The sequence below is a fragment of the Chaetura pelagica genome, unplaced genomic scaffold, assembly GCF_000747805.2.
Source record: "Chaetura pelagica isolate M959 unplaced genomic scaffold, ChaPel_1.0 scaffold221, whole genome shotgun sequence".
In the NCBI taxonomy this organism is placed as follows: domain Eukaryota; kingdom Metazoa; phylum Chordata; class Aves; order Apodiformes; family Apodidae; genus Chaetura; species Chaetura pelagica.
The window spans coordinates 2,071,740-2,093,262 of NW_009952533.1; positions in this window are offsets into that span (position 1 = coordinate 2,071,740).

The window sequence follows — 21,523 nt, forward strand, 5'->3', positions numbered from 1 at the left end:
CCCCTACAAAGTAAGAAAATACTATCAGTGCCGCAGCCAGTCAAAATAAGCTCCTATATGCTGTAGATTTGTCAGGTGTCCCACTCAAGATCAGAGATTGTACACATCACACCCACACAAACAATTACACTTTTGGCAATTCTTGTGTATCTGAGCTATGAAAGTCTCTTCCAGATCTGGGATGATGTGACTTCTCTAGTACTCACTCCATAAGCAAGTCAACACACACACACACACACCGTGGGAGATGAAACAAGGTGATTTTTTATTATTTTTTTTTTTAAAGGAGAACTCGCTTTCTCACTTGCCTAGTATCAATACCAAGGGAAATTTTCCTCCTGCAATGAGAATTTTCAATATTGCATCATATGAGAAGCTTCTGGACAAACTGAGCTGGATTTAAAAGCATATAGTTCTGAGCACTTATCTCAATATACTTTGAGAAAAACAAAATTGAGTGGTGAGCACTGCTAGAGCTGAATTAGTCATTTACAAATAAAATACCAAATCCCAGAATAAGCACCTACATGCAAAAACACTTTGTCTCAACTACCCTTTTTGAAAAGCAACAGTGATCTACAGATAGGAAAAAAAATTGCATTGCTTTTAAAAAGATGTTTTTGAAAGCATAGTGCAGACATCTGTCAGGGACTGCAGAACCAATACAGAGAAAGTGCTCCTACATGGATCTTTTGCAGAAGCAGCACTCTGGAAAACAGCTGGGGAAGACACAGAGGAGTGATATGAAAGTATATTTCATTTACTTTATTTTTTCCAGATGACCCAGTAGCAGAACCTCAGCATGTACCAGTCTGAGAATTTTGGAACAGTTTAGATGGTAACAGATCAGTGAATATAGCTGACAGTAAATGTTGATGGGGTGCACTGCTTTTGGTGCTATGTCTGGAAGAGGAAGGACTTCACACTGTAATAAAAGAAGAATGGGAACCTTAGATAATCAAAGGTACAGAAGAGACTGACTTGGCTGTATATTTTGTGGCAGCCCATTTCAGAACTGTTTGAGCAGGGAGATCTAAGGTTATTTTACTGACATTCTTGAGTGCTTCTTATGTCACTCGAACAGCTGCTATCTCTTAGTACAACTCTATTAACCTTAGTTTGATAACAATTATTTTAATGTTATGGTTAAATCAATGAGATAGGCTTGGGAATTTCTCCCACTTTACCAAACAGTTATCTTGTTTTGTTCTTCGGTGTCTCCAAGCTTCAGTCTACATGTTTCTCAAACCTCATCTGTGTCCACCTTATCCATATGGAACCACTTACTCATGGTAGAGACAGGAATCTCAACAGGACCTCACAGTGTTGTAAAACTGCACGTTCATCAAATGTAAAGTAACTTTCAAGTAATTCCTTATTTACACAAATAAGTGAAAATCGGATCAGGCCAAAGATGACAGGAAATAGTTATAGCAAACAATAATTCAAAAAGTTAAATAAAAACCTCACATTAAAAAAGTTGCCTTACTTAGAATCCAGGGAAGACAGTCTCTTCCTATGTAGATTAATGGTTTTAGAAAAATGGGAGAAACAGCCATGTAGATTAATCCCAGAATCCTTGCAAATACACCAGTGAACAGCATTATACAAGTACCTGTTCTTTGCCTGCTGCTTCTTGCAGATAAATCAAAAGAAACTCAATTTAAGAATTATTTTTTTTGTGTGTAAAAATGTCCCAATTCCAAAAAAAGGACTATGAAATATACAAATAAAAAGATATTACAGCACTTTCAAACCTGAATGTTTGAGGGCGGAAATATAATAAGATATCTAATAGAGGTGTTAGCATCTCTCCAAGTTAGTTAAACTTAAAATTTTGGCTCCAAATTTTGCATACTAAGAGACTAAAATTTTTCTATGTAGCATATTTGTCACTGGCAACCAATATAAAAGGAATTCAGAAATACACTGGAGCTAAAGCACCTTGCAGATATTAAGGAGAAAATGCAGCTTTCTTAGCCTCAAATGGCCCATTTTTCCAGTGCTGCAATAGCAAATGATATTCTTAAGGTGTTGATAAGCCACAGCACATTTTCCCTTGAACAACTAGCAAACACACTAATACTTCAACCCTTTATGACTATGGTTCTAAATTCCATATATACTCTGCATGACCTTTTACTGAAGCAGTGCCCATCTCCATTCACTGAAATGTTACACACTATTATCTATACATATCTAGGGTCATCTGTATATATATGACATAGCATAATACAACTATGTGTAAATACAGTTTCATTAAGGTTAGTGGAAACCCCCAAATCAGTCACCTGGGGCTGTCACAGCTGAAAGAGGCAGCAGGCAGTTAACATACAGTTGTAGAGTTGACATACTAAGGTAAAAACCCAGAACCTGTCTCATATTCTTAGTACCTACTGATTAAAGGAAGATCTGGAAAAGCTCATCACTTCCTGAAGTCAAGGTATCTCTCCCAGAGTTGTCCTAAATATCAACAACCTTCTGCAAATTTATTATTATTTATTAACACAGATTCCAACAAAAATGCTTCCCACTTGTCAGCAACCCATCAGTATACATGGGTCCTGCAGAAAGAAAGGCTGAAGAGCATGTTCATTTTTTCCCACTTGAAAATATTTTCTTACAAAGGAAAACAAATATACATGAAATATAACTTGAAAATAAGGCTCCTGCAGATCGTATCTGCCTTACCCATGCAAAAAAAAAATAATAAAAACGCATTGCTTTACACTAGAGGTGTAAAACCACAAATAATTATTTTGGTTTAACATCAGGCTTTGCTTCAAATGAGTACAAGTTTTATCTTAACCAGATCATGGACGTGAACAAACTTGAGGCCCCTTCTTTACTTCAAGCTCCTCATTACCACTCTCAGCTTCATTCATGCTATCAGCCTCTTCCCTGGTTGGTAAATGTACTATGAGTTTCAGTGAAAAGTGAAGCAGGGTAACTTAAACTGACAGATTACAAAGCTGATAAATTAATCCATTTTACCCTATGCTGAAGCAAATGAGACATGTTTATACATGCAATTCCAACATCTTAAGTGAGAAGATGTAAGTCCCAGATAAGGTGCAATAACAAACAGCTGAATAGCATTTTGAAGTTAGATTGTCCTCACTCCATGTCTTTACAGTATTCATAGAGAAGTTTACACTTTATAAATTAAATCTCATTAAACTGCAATTTCTATTTAGTCAATGGGTTTAGGTTTTGGGATGCGTTTTTTTTCCCCTTACATAACCTATATTAAGCATTATCTGCTTAATGGCTGAATGTGATACACATCTCATCTTGTGTGCAAAGAAACGTAGATTTTTCTTGAATATTTCAACAGATCTTCCACAAGGTTAGTCTCCTGAAAGGCTTTCTTTTTTTGGCTTTTTTAGGTACTTTCTGAGATCTAACACAAATTTTGAAATCCATAAATAAAGAGATTGAGTATTCATCCAAAACTTAATGACAAGGTACCTTCTCCAGAAAGAGAAAACTAATTCTCTACAGAGAAATTACTCACTTCAAAGTAAAAAAATTATCCCAATTGTTTTGTGCAAGTAGGAGGCAAGGGGCTTTGGGGAGTCTCCTGCAGCATACTGTGTAAAAATAATGGTGGGAGCCACTGACTATAAGACATCCCAAGTGCAAAAATCAATCATCTGCAAAGCACACGCTTAGATGTTCTCTGGGTTTATTACTCTGACTTTGGCTGGAAGGTTGATAAAGATTCTGGAAACTGCAAATGCAAACCTATTTTTTATTAGAAGTTTTGGCAGCAAGATGGGTGCGTGCTCTACAATAAGAGAAGGGTGGGGGGAACAGAGTGCTGAAAAATCTCCAGTCACAGTACAGAGTTCCAGCACATCTGCTGGAGCAGTGAGTGCTGTGATTTCTGAGAGGCTTGTGGTTAACCTCACGGCACGGAATGAATTATTCCCCAATTCCATCCTTCATTAAACCACCCATTATCTGAAATGTGTCGACGAAGCCGACACACGGCCAGCTACTAATCAGCAAGATAATGGTCCGTCCCAAAGATCCTCTCTTTCTGGGCAACACAAAACATGGCTGTTCATCCCATACAACGCTAAGCTGTTTATATTGTGTCCTGCCTAGTGGTATGAACAACTATCATGACTTAATTTAAACAGACTATATACACACATATTAATATCGGATGTCATGCAACATGCCTTGTAAGTGCAAACAGTTTTCAGGTCCTCAAAACTGCAATAGAAAATACGTTTCAGATATAAAGACTAAAGATGCATTGTTTAATATGTCCTAAATTTTGAAGGCTAAGGACACCTTACAGCAAAATTTGCAAATAAAACAACAGGCTTAATATACCCTCTAGGCACCGTTCAAGAAAGCTTCAGGACAGAAATGGAGTGCGAAAATATTTAGACATAATGGCTTTAATGCCTCCTGCATGGTTCATCCCTCCTGTGTTGTTCACTCATGACGTTAGTGATCAAATGCAATTGTTATTATATGACACTTGAAATGTCAGAAAAACAGAGAATGAGAGAGAGAAAATAAACATAAGAATTTTGTTGAAATCTAATTAACAAACAAAAATGGTATGTGATATTGGGCTACCATTTAAATGAAGCTTCTCCCAGATAGTCAGTTATTAGATTTCTCTTGCTTTAAAAGCATTCACATTAAGAAGCCTGATTTGCTGGAGCACTGTGTTAATAATTGCAATAAGTATTAAAATAATTGCAACAAGTACTAAAAGGAGCTGGGGATTGAAAAAATACAAGAAGTGCTATAGAACACTGAGAAGTCAGACCACAGGCAACTAATGAGGCTCCTAACAAGGCACCTAATGTCAGTTATTTCGGGCACTAGAATCTTCATGCCTCTCTCCTCGAAGGAGATAACACCACCATATTATCTCAAGGGGAGAACGGAATAGGAACAGAAACACTGTGGTAATGAGGGAGCTGGAAAACTCCACAAGGAATCTGCTAAAACCATACTCGGACCAAGATCTGAAGGGTATAAAATAAAAACATGTCAATTGCAAAGAATAAAAACAAAGCATAATTTTGCTTAGCAGCATATTCAGTGAGCACAGACTGTCCTTGCAGTACCTTTGGAAACTTAGCTAACACTTGAAAATCAAATAGGGTAACTCTATCACGAGCAGGCTAGTTGGAGGCTCCAGGCAATCACCAGGTTCAGACTACTTCAGTTATGGTTTAACCATTTTCTGCATTCAGCCAAGTGCTCTCTCTCTTCTCATGCATCATAATTTTATTGCTGAGTCTGAATAAAGCAGTGCTGTGTTGCTGCTGATTTGAAGAATTGCTATTGACTAAATGTGGGGGGTAACCTTCTCCCAGCATTGCAAAAAACAACAGAAAATTGGCAAAAAGAAGGGATTTTAAAAGCAAAAAGAGCAAAGATAAAAAAGCTATCAGTGGTAGCACATTTCAATTCAAGAAGAGAGGAAAAAATTCCAAAATACATTAAGACTCTCAATCAAAACCTTTACACTAGAGGGTGTTTCCCTCACTGATGGCAGGTGGAACTGAACACATTTGCAGAACTGAAAGATTTATGCTTTATACAGCAAGCGAGTGAGATTAAATATAAAGGTATAATAGCCTTTTATGAAATTTATCTGCCTATTTCACAGCTTTTAAACTAAGCAACAGAAGTCTCATTCATCTCAGAAGCCAACAAAAAGGTATCTCAATTTTTGGCAAGACCAACAAGGCATGACCTGGTGAGTTTGCAATGGCAGGCAGTGGTGGTGGTGGTGGTTTTAATTTTGTTGGGTTTTTAAATTTTTTTTTTCCTCCCCTAAATAGAACTTCAAAAGCTAAGAAAAAAACCCTTCAGTGCTGTACACAACGGCACCGTTGCTCCTTCACCCCACACTAGAGAGAGATACTATGAGCTGGCAAAACTTAAATCTGAAACCAGTCTCTTACAAAAGGAAGTTCTGAGCAACTGTAAATTACATATAAGCAACAATAAGATCACCTATCATAAGGAAGAGGATGTTACTCTTACAACTTGGCTGAGCTCCCATTTGAGCACTAGTCAAGCCTCCTCCTTTATGGCTTCTTCCCAGGATTTTTATGAACAAGTGAGCCTAAATTACTGCAATATAATTAATAGGCTTGGTTCCCTCACTTTTTCCAACGCTCAAACTAATGTATTATAAATTGAGTGAATAGATGCTTCAAAGGGACTAAACTTAACACCATTCTGAAACTTAGGCCTGTTCCACTTTTCTAAATTCCATATAAAAAAAACAACACAAAAATAAAATCCCCACAAAACAAAACATGCAAAAATTTCACAGCTCATATTTAAATTTGTCGTGCATGCACTATATCACCATTGCCTATTGTCATGGCTTTAAATGTCCCTTAGTATCACCACTCCTCTCAGCCAATAAATGTAATATATTTCAGTCTCTGCCAGTCCTGCATTACTTCCCCATGCTATCTCAAATTTCAAGTAGACAAAAAGTTGTTGTTCCACCAGCTTCACAAACACTAATCTTCACTAATCAGATCTCCTCTTCACTTGCTTTACATTTTTTACTCAAGTCACTGGGGTAAAGGAGACACTTGTCAGGAAAAAAATGGGACAGTGTTAGATTTAAATAATGCAGTAATAAAATCAAGACGTGCACCTAAATGAACTTGCATGTCATTATTATTGTAGCCCCAACCCTTTTTTTCCCTGCTCTTTCCTGCCCCCACACACATGCTTTTCCTCTCATTCACTGATTCCTGCCTGAAATAAAATCTTCTCCTGCAAAGGATGGGGCAAGTTCTTTTATAGTCTGTAAAATGCTCAGTGCAAGTGCAACACGGTAAAGTCTAACAGCCATTCAGACACCTGGATAAAATCAGTGTCATTCTTAGTTGGCATACTGAATATTTCAGTGGACATAGCCAAAAGTTTTTTCTTACCTTGTATTTTGAGATGATCTTTCAACTAGAGACAGAGATGGAAGAAACAGCCTGATGAAGTGTGAGTAAAATTTTAATCTTGTTTCTGCTCATTACATATCAATTATATAATGTATATAGTAGCACATTCTAAATCAGAATCCCTAATCTACAGTATGTTAAAGCTGTCAACTTTCATAAGCAGTATACACACATGAAGAAAAACTCTTCCTTATCTGACTGCTCTAAGATATGACAAAACCACCCACTCATTTTAAAGACAAAAATAAATTATATTAATAAACATGTTATTGTTGACTTTCACTTTGCATAAAGAAAAGAAAGTTGGTTCTGCCAATCCAGTTGGCTCAATATAGTTACAAACTCAGTGAATTAACAAGTCCATTTAACAAAAAGTCACATCTAAAAGACACACATGAAAATTTGTTTCATATATTATGAAATTCATCATCCTTATGTTCATGTTGTTACTCAGAGTACCAGGCAGAACCATGCAGGGATGTTTTCACTAGGATTATGCTACTGACCTAAAACAGACATTAAGTCATACAGTTTCCCTAAGAAAAAAAACAACTTAACAAACAAACAAACAAAAAAAAACCACACACACACAAAAAAAACACCACATCAAAAACAAAACCAAACAAACAAAATCCACACAAAAACCCCCAAACAACCAAACAGACTAATTTCAGCACACAGTTTTTCACTGGGGTAATTCAGTTTGAGCAAAGCTCTGTGTTGATGAACCTATATCTGATTCTCTGAGAACTAGTTCAGGTCTCCCTGAAAACCACTGTGTTGCACCCAGTAAACACATAGCTTTCTTTTCTTTCCCTTCAATTTCTCTGCAGTTACTTTGCTTTTTTTCCTAGGTTGCATCAAAAGAAGGACTTCAGCTTCATCTGGTTTCTTTGGTATAGTCTTCTCAAACATTGGCAAAACAAAAGTAGTCATACATGGTTTGCTTTACAACAGAATGACCTCATAAGCTGAAGATTTTCTCTTGTTAGGGTGGTATCACCGAGTTTTCTTCAGCAAAATTAAAATGACTGGAGGAGAGAGGGCAGAGACAAAACAGCAGCCACAAAAGGATGGTCTGGAATTGTCATCTTCATATTCTTGCTTTACATTTAGTAACTGAGACACCCCACTCAGCTAGAAACGGAACAGGGAGAGGAGTAAGTGTGGAAAGGAATATATTACGTCAGACTTTCTGCTGCACACAGAAATAGATGCTTTGGACACAAACTTTAACACATTTCTCTGTTGCAGTGAGTTTCTTCAGGCAGATCTCACACCTACCCACCCCATCTCACCAGAGACTGAAACAACAACCTACTCCTTTCTGTAGTCTCCGTCATTCACACATGTGCCCTGTCAAAGCACCTGTGAAATGCTGATGAAGGGTGTATCCCATCTGTTTGTTTGCATATTATCTGGCATTATTTGTTCCGTGTGTTAAATAGCTACAGAAGGGGTGACAGGCTGGAACTCCCTCAGGGGAAGGGAAACATCATCAGATGAAAGATGCTTCTGGAGGACAAAATGAGGCAACAGCCTATATAGCATACTGGTGGTGACCAGGGCACTTCTGCGAAGACCAGAAAGCTGAAATCCAGGCCTTGGGAAAGAAAAATTCAAGCTTTTTTCTTAGTATTCTAGAGTGAACTGATTAGAGTTTATTATAACTCAGCCATGAAAACTGCTGCACCGAAAGAGAACAACATTCCTCCTGCAAGGATATGGTGGGCAGGGAAAAAAAAAATAAAATAAAAAAAAATAAATTAAAAAAATAAAAATAATATTTTCAGTCTTTATTTTGCCTTACCCTGTATACCCAAGATTTCTCAATTTTTAAAGTTTGTTGTTATAGCTTTCTAGAACTCAGAGATTCAAAGTCCAGTTGGTCCAAATTTGCCTGTGGAAAAGGCACAAAGTCCTTCACACATCCTTCTTCTACACTCTAACCTGGAGAGCAGCTGAGGAGCCAAGACAGTGCTTACGTATTAAGTCCGACCTCATCAGACGTTCCAAGATTGTTGAATAGCTGTCACTGTCAACAAATTCAGAAACCATAAATGATCCCAAATATTTAACATTATTTTTAGGAACCCAAATATAGTAAACTAAATCAATCTCTGGCATTCACTGATCCATAATTTGACCCATAACAGAGATGCATAAAAATAATCACATAACAGTGCTTTGAAGAAAAACATAATAAATATCTTCCAAAAGGGCCAGTAATATATGGGATGACTCTTCACAAACTTCATTTAAAGTAAAACTGGAGATTACCTTTACCTTGAGTTCCAACACTCAGATACATCTTCCATGAGGACCCACAAACTTTTCCAAACAACTTCCAACATTTAAAACATCTCAGAGTACTTTCTGAGGCCTCATAAAAAGAAGCAGACTAAGTTATGTCTGACCAATTAATGTATTGTCCATTTCATAACAAAAAAAAAATATTTATCACTTAAACATGCATTAAAGTGTACAAAACGTGTGTCTTTTCAAGTGATAAATTGCTCCATTTCAGCACCAACATGAAATGCTCGTACTTGTGGAGGGCCAAGACTTACATCATGAGGTGAGCTGTGCTGCAACAGCATAATTAAAGTTAAGTACAAATGCAGGTGGCTAGAACAAATGTACACTCATGGTCTGTAGCTCACTCATGTAGCAACACTGGACAGTACACCACAAAAACTGGGCAGTATCAACACTGATATCATGACATGATATCACAAAGTCAAAACATGGTTATTCTTCACAACACAGAAGATTCCAGAAATTCAATATCCTGGCACAGATCTTTAGAGCAGACAGAATCTGAAGAAACTCCAGTCTGAGAAAACTTTTTTATTTAAAGCACAGTGTGCTAAGAAGCTTTAGTAAGCCCTATAAATTAATAGTATTCAAATATCCTGTGTTTCCAATGACTTACATTCAGTCAGTCCAAACACACACAGAAGTGTTAAATTCCACCCAAGTGTGGTTCATCATACTTCATTCCCTGAAATATCAGCTTTAGAAGAGGTAGAAGAAGTAGTAGAAGCCAAAGCCCCTAAAATACTTTAAAAGGTAGGGGGGGAAAAAGGGAAAAAAAATTGCAAAATAGTTTTTTTTCCAAGTAAACACCCTGTAATTAATCTTTAATACTAAAATCTCCAATGTATTCTTCTAATTGACCTCTTCTGCAGCATTACTGACATTTCCTAACCACACCATTGTATTTATATACTTCTCCCAAAATTAAATTGTAAGCTTGGTGCTCCCTCGTGTTCTTAGGAGTCTGTGAAGCACTATAACAAGTAAGAAGCTGGTATGAAATAAAATACTGAGGAGAACTGGATATATCAATAATAGGTGCAATACGGTCACTAAGTTGAAAAGATCATAGGTAGGATTGTAGAAGTATTCTTCAGATGTAGTGGGAGAAAAAAGAAAGCCAAGAAAACATCCACTTAAAAAAGCAGAAGTTTCCAAACATGGTACAAGTACCATAGATTGTGCATGTAAATTTGTTGTGAACAAAAGGAAAAAAGACTATACCAGTATAGTGCTTATTTTCACACTTTAGAGGTATGGCAGCAGTTGGAACAATTCCCACACCAGATCATGTTTTGAAGCCATTAGTCGGAGTGACAGAACTGCCAGCTAATACTGGATTCAGAAAGATGCAAAAAATTACAAAGTTGTGCTCTGGAACAGCAAAGGATTTCCCCATGGACTGAAAGGAGATGGAGAAAGCATAAAAAATGGTATCAGAAATAGCTGAACCCTCCTTGCTCCAACAGCTTCTAGCCTCAGGACAAAGCATACCAACAGGCTTAACCAAACGTCCTCTGTTCATATGAGTTTAACATTTTCTGCCTAAAGTGACTTCAAAATCTTAAGTCTCCTGTACTTTAAGAAGACAAATAAGACAAAACATAGCAGTCTGCAGTCACCTGATAAACACCTTGAACATTTTGCTAGAGCAATTCTGCACAGCTATGTCCAATATAATAACTATTCTGTCCCAGAGCTGTAGCTTCAGGTAAGCTGAGCATTACCATAGAATTATTAAGGTTGGAAGTGACCTCAAAGATCATCAAGTTCCAACCCCCTGCCATGAGCAGGGAACCCTACCACTAGATCAGGTTGCACAAAACCTCATCCAACCTGGCCTTGAAAACCTCCAGGAATGGAGCACCAACAACCTCTCCAGGCAACCCATTCCAGTTCCTCATCACCCTGATATTTCTTCTAATTTCTTCCTAATATCTAACCTAAATCTCCCCTCTCTCAACTTAAAACAATTACCCCTTGTCCTACCACTATCTTGTCTGATGAAAAGCCCCTCCCCAGCTTTCCTGTAGGCCCCTTTCAAATACTGTAAGGCCACTATAACATCTCTCCCTGGAACCTTCTCTTCTCTAGGCTGAAAAGCCCCAACTCTCTCAACCTGTCTTCATAGCAGAGGTGCTCCAGGCCTTTGATCATCTTGGTGGCCAGTCTCTGGACCATTTTTAACAGGTCTACATCTTTCTTCTGCTGAGGGGACCACAACTGTACACAGTACTCCAGGTGGGGTCTCACCAGAGCAGAGTAGAGAGGCAAAATCACCTCCCTGGCCCTGCTGGCCACACTTCTTGTGATGCAGCCCAGGATGCAGTTGCTCTCTGGGCTCCAGTGCACACTGGTGGCTCATGTCGAGCTTCTCATCAACTACCACCCTAAGTCCTTCTCCTCAGAACTGCTCTCCAGCCATTCTTCCCCTAGCCTGTGTTTGTGCCTGGGGTTGTGCCGACCCATGTGCAGAACCCTGCACTTGGCCTTGTTGACCTTCATGAGGTTGGCAGTAGCCCACCTCTCCAGCCTCTCAAGGTCGCTCTGAATGGCATCCCTTCCCTCTTGGGTGTTAACCACACCACACAGCTTGGTATCATCAGCAAACTTGCCAAGGATACACTCAATCCTACTGTCCACATCTCCAACAGAGACATTAAACAGCACTGGAGAGCTGGGCACGTTCCCTTTTTTCGAGTCAGCGGGAACCTCACCAGACTGCCATGACCTCTCAAATATGATGGACAGAGGCTTAGCAATATCATCCACCAGCTCCTTCAGGACCCGTGGGTGAATCCCATCAGGTCCCATAGATTTATGCACCTTCAGGTTCTTTAGATGGTCTCGAATCTGCTCTACACCTACAATGGGGGGTAATTCACTCTGCCAGTCCCTGCTTCCACTTGCCATGGCCTTTGTGTTGAAATTGGAGCACTTGCCAGAGAAGACTGAAGCAAGGAAGTCATTGAGGACCTCAGCCTTCTCAATATCCTTTGTTGCTACCTCGCCTGTTTACTTCAGAAGAGGGCCTACACTCTCGTTGGATGTCCTTTTCTCCCCAACATACCTAAAAGAGCTTTTCTTATTGTTCTTAACATCTCTGGCAAGATTTATTTCTAGCAGGGATTGGGCTCTCCTCACCTGATCCCTAGCTGCTTGGACAACCTCTCTGTAATCCTCTCAGGATACCTGCCCTAGCTTCCACCCTCTGTATGCTTCCTTCTTCAGTTTGAGGTCTTCTAGGAGCTGCTTGCTCATCCACACTGGCCTTTTGGAGTTTCTACTTGACTTCCTCTTAGTTGGGACGCAACACTCTTGGGCCTGGAAAAGGTGATCCTTAAACATCAGCCAGCTTTCATGGTCCCCTCTACCCTCCAGGATGTTAACCCAAGACACTGTCTTGAGCAGATCCCTGAAGAGGCTGAAATCTGCCCTTCTGAAGTCAAGCGTAGTAAGCTTACTGTGAGCCCTTCTTGTCACATTCAAATATTCCCAGCCCAGACATATCCCATAGCTGTTTCTTTTTACAAAACCTCCTCCTTTTTCCCCCTGTGAATTTTTTCCCCCATAGTTTTAGCAGAACAAATGTCAGTGAGATTGCTGGAACTGTATCAAAGTGCAAGGAAAAGCAAAATTGCAGGAGTATTTTTACATAGGAGCAGTTCTTTTATCTGACTCACCAAACAGTTCAGCAGTTTTGCCTCCATAGCTGAGGAGACTGGGTGCTGCAAAGCAAAGGTAGCATAAAAATACACTGCCCCAGTACCACTACTTAATTTTTTTACACAATTCCACAGGCAATTCCAAAATGTCAGTGAAATGGGAACATCAACAGGCAATTAGTAAATTCTACGGAAATCACCAAGCAGGGTGGGAAGCAGACAGTGAGTTTGGGTTTATAGTGCCCGTCAGAAGGCTGTTTTTCTAATAATATTTGACAACTCCCTGTTTAGTGCTGCCAGACTTTTCAGCAATGAGTGAAGAATTAATTATTATAATCCTCTACATATCCATGGGTGGGCTAATTTTCAACTCATAGTAATAAATAATACTCATTGTACAGAGTCTTTGTGGGTTTCTTTTCACTGCTGGAATAGTCATTTGACAAATTAGAAAGTGGAATTGAGTACTGATAGGATAAAGAGTCTTGTGGCAGTAGCAGGGAGTCAGAAGTTCAGAAGATGGGTGTCAGAAGAAAGCCCTTAGATTAAGCAGTTTTTGGCCAGCCCACTCATATGTATTTACATTGCAGCTGGACTCAAGTAGAAATCACAAAGCTGCTCCTAAAAGAGGCCTGACAGGGACAAAGGGGACTTAAAGGTTGTGCTTGTTGTCAGGCTACAATTGACTTTCAACTGACCTTGGACATCTGTTACTTGTTAGGCTTTTTTCTCACATAGTCAATATTCTTCTCAAGAAATAACAGAAACAAGCACTGATGCCTTGTAAAGCCAGAGCAACAAGTCAGATGCTACATCAAGAATCTGCTTACAGTTCCAGAATCCATTTTCACCTTCATTCTACTGTGATTATGTTCCACTCTGGTATAAGAGGCTACAAGAAAACATCATCTCATTGCTTTGTTTAGTAGAAATATCTTTCCTAAAGTGGGAAGACAAACAACACATACAATAGCTTCCAAATTACTTGCTAAGTTACTTGCTGCATCACTGTCTCATTCTCTATGGTGCTAATTGCTCAACATTGATTAAAAAAATTACCTTTATTCTTCAGTCTGCAGAAGGGCACCAAAATGTGAGGAGTGCATTTCTAACCCACACACTTGACTTTATCTGCAAGAAAGATGAAGAGCTAATTGTTCGTGGAAGTTACTGAAACCTACCTACGTTTTCATTTACCATGAGCAGAACTCACATTCACTTTGAGGAAAACAAAAGAGAGTGATAGGTCTTTTTATACAACAAACCTGAGTTTACTTCCTGGCTAGGCTGCAAATCACTGATGCAACTACAGCTAGATTAGTGCCTCCCAGTGTTTTATTCTGATAAATGTATTTATAAGAAGCAGGTTATAGAATTACAGCTTTAGAGATGCACCAATTATTATCCCAATAAGCAGTACATCAGCACAAAGTTGACACAAAGACAGGAACAAAAGTTGCAAGTATCAAACATTTACATGCATTTTAATAACCAGTATACAACTGAAGAAAAGTCACATAGTAAATAAACTCCTTTTTACCTACACAGACCCTGCGTACAATCATTTTTTATATATGCATATGTATAAAGTAATGTATGTATGCATATATATACGAAAATACATATATAAACAAACACAGAGTGCAGTCTACATGAATATCAGCATGAGTTAGCAAAAGGTGCATGGGCTGACACTGGAGACTGTAGACAACTTGCTCATGCCCAGATAAACAACCCAAAGAAATACAGACCTGTGAAAAAAATTGGCTGTAGAGGGTAATAATTATTTATTAATTTTTTTTTAAGTTTTACACATGAAAAACACACCATTCACAGTAAAGTCTAAAGACATGGAATTGCACTCAAAAAAGAAAATGCAAGTTGTCAAAACATGTTCAAAACCCCTATGAAGTTAGTGTCAAGCACATCATAGAGTAAGGAAAAAACAAGACCATCATTCATATCACATTTTCTAGTCAAGAACCTGGGATGCTGATGACTTGCTGCAACCCCTTAGATCGTCCCCTGACTTCTGCTTTAAGAGGACTTAGGACCAGAAGGGCAATAGAAGGGTGGACAAAAGAACAGAGAAAAAGAGTAGATACAAGGAAGCATGTGTATAATAGTTTTAACTATATTACTGCTGAGAATATCTTTTTTGCAATAGCATTTTGTCCACAATCATTAGATAGGGAAAAAAGAGTCTGATTAGACTGATGAGATTTCAATTACTCCAAAATTCCTGGCTTTTTTTGTCATACAAGGTTTCAACAAAATTTGAAGGGTAACACACATACACCATATAACACTGGGTTAACTTAGGTGTTTTTTGTTTGGGTGTTTCAGGGTTTTTTGGGGGGATGGCAGTTGTTGGTTTATGCTGTTTCTGTTTTTTACTGAGGCTGCAGACACAGGTCAAAGAGCAACTTGTCTGATCCAGAAAACCTTCGGGAGCTTCACACAGATCCCTCCTTGATCCCAGAAAATATTTTAGGGTACTCCTATTAAGATTCTCCAAAAGTATAGAAATGTGCCAAAGGCTTGGGTTGAACTTATTAACCATTTTACTAGTCCTTGGCTCTGTGCAAAAAAAGAAATGAATTATATAACATCTACCCAGTTTTAATCTCACTTGTTTCAGCCACACTGTGACTACTGTAATGCACTTGTGTGTTTATGTGAATTCCCACAATTATTGGTCTCCTATTTGCTTCTCAACTCGGAAGGCTGTGTCAACTGGATTTAACTTACAAATGCCAAGGTAAACTAAGAAACAGTGAAATCAGCCACCATTTAATTTATTCTTACATGTTATTCTATATTACAAGCATGTGCATCCATATTTTTCTCTCTCTGTGTATATAGACATGCTGAGTTCTAGCTAACAGTAATAAAAAAATTATTATATCCATACAAAATATGGCAGTCACAACTTCTGACATCTGTAGCAATCCTGAAGATAATATTACATTTAAAATGTTATTCTGACTTTTTTTCTTTCCAAATTGGAAGTGCTATAAAGAACCTCAAAAGGGAAACATTCTGTATTCCTTTAGAAGATCTCATTTCCTCTTCTGCTTTAATTCTAACCTCTTTTTAGGCTGTGCTTTAAAATACCATGCTCTTATGAGCTGGCTATGGACACTGTCTTCACGTGATATCTGGAAGAAATAACAGAATCCATTCTGTTCTCTACAGCTAGCCTTCTGTCTCTTTAAAGAAAAAAAATGTTTCAATAGCAACGCTAAACACAAGCAGCAACTTTACTTCTCTGTGAACTTGGAAACTGAACCTGGTTTCCCACAGGTTAATCAACAGGCCTATTCATCGAACTGTCACCATTTGACTCAGGTCCGACAACAATGCTCTCGATCCCCTCCCCCCCCACCCAGGTAAGGAAGGAGAGAGAGAAAAAGAGAGAGACTTGGCTGGAATGAAAACTAAACTACACAGCTTTAATTAAAACACTAATGAATAATACAAGAAAATATATACAATTATATACAGATATATTCAGGTATGGGCAAAAGCCTCTCGCCTCCCCCCACCCCAGCAACTCCCACAGCACTTCCCTGAACTGGGAAGAGTCCTGAGGAATCCAGGAGCTGATGGAGAAAACACAGAGTGATGAGAGTCCCGAGAGATCAAGCCTAAGGGTCAACGGTGATGGATGAACAGAGTCCTCCCTGGACGCCGGCCATGGACGGAAGAGAAGGGAAGAAGAAGGAAGATAGTTGTCTTCTGTGATCTCTGACCTTCCTTTGAGCTTACGTAGATATATGGAATGGAATATCTTCGGCCAATTTTGCTGTCCATCTAACTCAGCCTCCTGGAGGCGGGGGGAGGGGTCACAGATCTCCCCATAGTGTCTGAGCCGGCAGAGTGCAGGTGCAGCCTTGAAGCCTCAGTAGTTAGAAAAACATTCCACTGTCTTATCAGCCCAGCAGAACACACTGTTGCTAGTTACAAGAGAGCTTACTGAAGGAAAAAAAAAAATCAGTAAAAAGAAAAATTGGCTTCATCCTGGCTCAAACCAGGACATTAACCAAAGTAACTTAGGGTGAAAGGGGCCAATGGAGGTAATAGAGTTCAACTCATCAATCATCAACTCAATGGTGCATCTCAATGGTCACCTAGGATCTATTACGTGCTCTCTATCAAGCTTGAAATCAAGGACTTCACCTTGCCTAGGATACTATTGCTGGCAATGGTGTAGAGGAGAAAAGAGTATGGGGAAAAGCACAAAGGACCAAGGGTTAAAGCAGACCAAACACTTGGGCTTAGAGCTACTGATCAGCCTTGCCTAAACCATATGGCACCATCAACTGCTAAGATGAGGTAATCATTTCACACATAATAATTGCTGTTTAAGCAAAATTTACTTCAAAAATTACACCATCAATATTCAGTAATAATTTGTATAATTTAATTCAAAAGACAGTATCTTATTTTCACAGTTCAGTGAGCTGTAACTGGGAATGCAGTCCCCCCAGAATAAACACTAGGAAGTCTAATATATGGCAGAGGTCAGAAATAGAAATCATGTGCATTCTCTTAGCACAAGTAGCAAATTCTGCCATAAGACTGGGCTTCCTCTGGGCTTTACTTTTCAAATTTGTGCATTGGCTCAACCCAGATGATAACTGCACTAATCTCTTAAGCTGATAGCACAATATAGGTTTTTATTCTGTACTTCTGCTTACCTCCACAAACAACATGAAAATTAGTTACAGGTCCGACAAAAATCAGAATCCATAACAACCAGATCATATGGTAAAGAGAATTTCCCCCCCTCCTTTTTATTTTTTTTCCCATTTCTATCTAGCTGTTGCCAATATACGTCAGGACAGTACCACCACTTTTAGCTAAAGATGACTGAGAAATGAAATTGAAACTCACACTTCCCCTAGAGGTTGGATCCATATTTTCCACTCCATTTCAGCTCTGCAACAAAAAATGAGAAAAAATAGAAGTTATCAACCAGTAATAAGGAAAATATTTCAGTAAGGAAAAGATATAAATACAGCAGTCATTCATTTGGAAATAAAATATAGTTCACGCTTACAGTGAATAACCCTGCCTTTTACATGATGTTAGGCAAAGTAAAACTGAGCAGAAGTTTATACAAGAATATCGAGTGGTATTTCCCCAGGCCAGGAAAGCTTGAAATCTTCTCATTCTTTTTCCTTCCTTTTGTTTTAATTTTAATACTATCTATGCACATTTTTCTGGGTGGGGAGAAAGGAAGGATAAAGAAAAAGACTTGTCCCTCTATCTGGAGAGGACGATGTTTTGTTTGTTTGTTTTTAATCCAACTCCTCATGCACTGTGAAGTCTTCCCTCTCTCTAAAATACAGCTCCTGCCCAAGTTTTAAACCAAGGTGTAACAATGGTCACAATCTCCTTAACTGGGATTTCTATCTGAATTAAGATGTTTGCTGAAGGATATTGACCAAAGTAATAGAACCAACAATACACTGGAAATCGTAAGTTAGGATATAGAGCCAAGAAAATATTTTTTCTTCAAATTTTATTTAATTCAAGTAAGACAGTCCTCCTCAGCCCAAACTCAAGCTGAATCTCTTTCCAAAATTTTTTTGAAGAATCTACCAGTGTTTGACAAAAAATTCACCACTGTTCACAGCAACTGACTACTTATGCCTTTATGTCATCAGACTGCCAAGAAAAGCTCTGGAATTTAAGAAAAAAAGTGCTGATAAACAATGTTGACTTCATACTAAAATCTGTTTTTCTTTTACTTGGCCATTGAGATTTCTGTCCAGTGATGAGTAAGTGACTGGAATCGCAATATTTCACGTTATTTTTCTGTGCAGAACCCTCAGTAAACATAAAAGAACACTGAAAAAAATTCATGGCAGGACCAAGGCTGGCATAAGATCAAACCTCAATATGCCATCTGGTAAATAGGTTTTTTTTATTTTCTTTACGTCTGCTACTTAAGATGAGTAAGTGGGTGTGGAAGAATTTTTCTGGATTTTTTCCTTCTTTGGTTTGCATTTTTGGTGTTTGGTTGTTTGTTTGTTTTTGTGTTGTTTTTTTTAAAATTGTGACCAAAGAATCCCTTCAGTTGCAGTGGATTACTTTTTTGCTTCCCTCTCTCTTCTGGATTTCCACTTGTTTTTCTCATTTGTTGTCTGGACATGACAGTTTGTGGACATTACATATTTGTCACACAGGGCATCTGACCCAGCCCTGTAACTCTTTTCTTTCACTTAGGGCCCCTTTGCACTTCTTTACACCCATCCACCTTTTGGAACTGCCAGCTAGCCTGGAGAAGTAAGGCTTGTAAGGGTTATCATGAGCCACACAACAATTTTTGTATGAAAAGATGGGAAAACAATGTTTGGCATGTATCAAGTTTAATGTGTATTCATCATGATATTATCCTATAGGATGATTACTAATAGACTACAAATTGGTGTTTTGTTTGATAACTTCTGGGATAACTTTCTCTTACTTGACATTTGCCCCACCTATAAATAGTGAAAAGAAGCAAGCTCGAGTTTCCTCCATTTACATGTCTGTGTAGTACTGGAGCCCAGCTACAGAGTTTGCATCATTTTTTCCAATTACCTCTAAAACACCATGTAAGCAACAGAGAGAGAGCCTGCTGTATATTGTGATTTCTGGCACAAACAATAATATTTTACTTTAATGGCCAAAGATTCATAGATATTACAAACCCAAAGAGACATTTTTGAAAGATAAGGATATCTGTCATAGCCACCTAATGTATGACACCATTCTAATTCCCTCATCAGTTCCCCATAAACTATACACAAATTCCAGTCTCAAATTACTGCACATACAGATACAGCTACCGATTTTCAGTCAACAAAAATCCACAATGTTCCACAGGCAGAGTGATCCTTCTATTTGCTAAACAAAATTTGGGTAGTGTTTTGCCATGAAAGGATGCACTTATATGTTTGTATTTGTTTTAAATACATAATGCAAGACAAATCTTTATATGTTTAGAAGGGCCGCTGCAGTATTATGCGTGTACACACCATAAAGTCTCTGCACGCAGTGTCAGTGCCGCATGCTGCACATGGTTTCCATTCTGCTCCCTTCGATGCTTTTGGAATCAATTGAAGTCAAAACATCCTGGAAGAAAAGTTCAGTTTTTGCACCCCTGGTTTCAATTATTTTTAAATCTGATGCACAAACACAGCTTTTTAAGATATGTGAGTGGAGTGCCAAATAAGGATCTTTTGATTTTTTGAAATACATGTGGTTGAAATGTGAGACCTGCCTGCTGCCAAGCCACAGAATTTGGAATAGAGTATTGGCACAAGAAAATAAGCCATTGTTCGGAGTACAATTTTAAGAGGAACTATCCTGCAAAAAGGAAAATGTAAAATACCAAACTTTAGCTCATGGTTATGGGACAATCCCATAATCCTTTGTTAAACACTTGAAAGTTGAAATATAGATTCTAGCAATGTTTATCCAGGCTCTCAGAAGTAATCTTTTGATATAAACTACACTAGAGCCTGCTTGAATTTTCAAACTTGTGAGATGGAATAGTCTATCTCATCAATGTTATTTCTAGTTCTGTGAGGTATGTGTTAATGTTGCCTGGTTTTACATGCATCTCTTCAAGTATTTTTTACCACTGACTGCAGCAGAAAAATTAGTAATAGGCTCCAACTGAGATAAAAGTACTTGGAGGGAAACACTGTATCATTAGGTAAGATCAAGCAATTTCACATCCCTGATTTCAGATGACAAAAGAGCACATTTGCTATATGTTGCTATAGGTTTAAACACAAACATTTATTTGCAGTCACTGTAAGGGAGTTGGACCTTCAGACACTGCCATTCCCCAGCTTTGGCTTACTCAAAGAAATTAACAAGTAAAAATTGTTCCCTACCTTCACAAGTGCTCAGAAATGAATTTTATTACATGTAGCTCTTCGCAGGATGATGGATAAGCAAGAAAAACATGGATAAGATAAAGTATAAGAACTGAGAGAGAAATCTGTTATTTAGCTTTTGTGAGGGCTAAGATCACATGAGAAGCACACAGTTACATACCATGGATGTTCACATATAAAAAAAGATCAAAGCTTCAAGATGAAACTAAAAAGACAAGGCCATCCTCCTGAAGATAAAACTGAGTAACTTACTCTCATCTTATGTAGCAAAACAAAGGAAAAATGCCCAAAAAAGGAAGTAAATAATCTTCATTAAACAGAAAAATGTAAAATAGAGGATTTGTGGACAAATGGTTTCTTATGAAACAATTAATACAGTTAATTACAAAAAGCTTAACAGTGACTCTAGTAACACCACTGGTCTGGGATTTTAAGTAATGTGATCCTTCCAGCACTTGATCCCAAAGTGACACACCGAGTCACAATGTTTAAATTGGGCTTGGAAAACAACAACAAACAAAATTAATGTCATACTCAAGGCTCAAATTTCAGTTTTCTCACTCTGCCCCTTGTGAATATACATGCTAGCCCATTGTCTATTTCACAGACTTTGACTAGGGTTTGCCACCCAGGTTTCATTATGAATTCAGAGCCTTGTTAGACCCAGATCTACCTT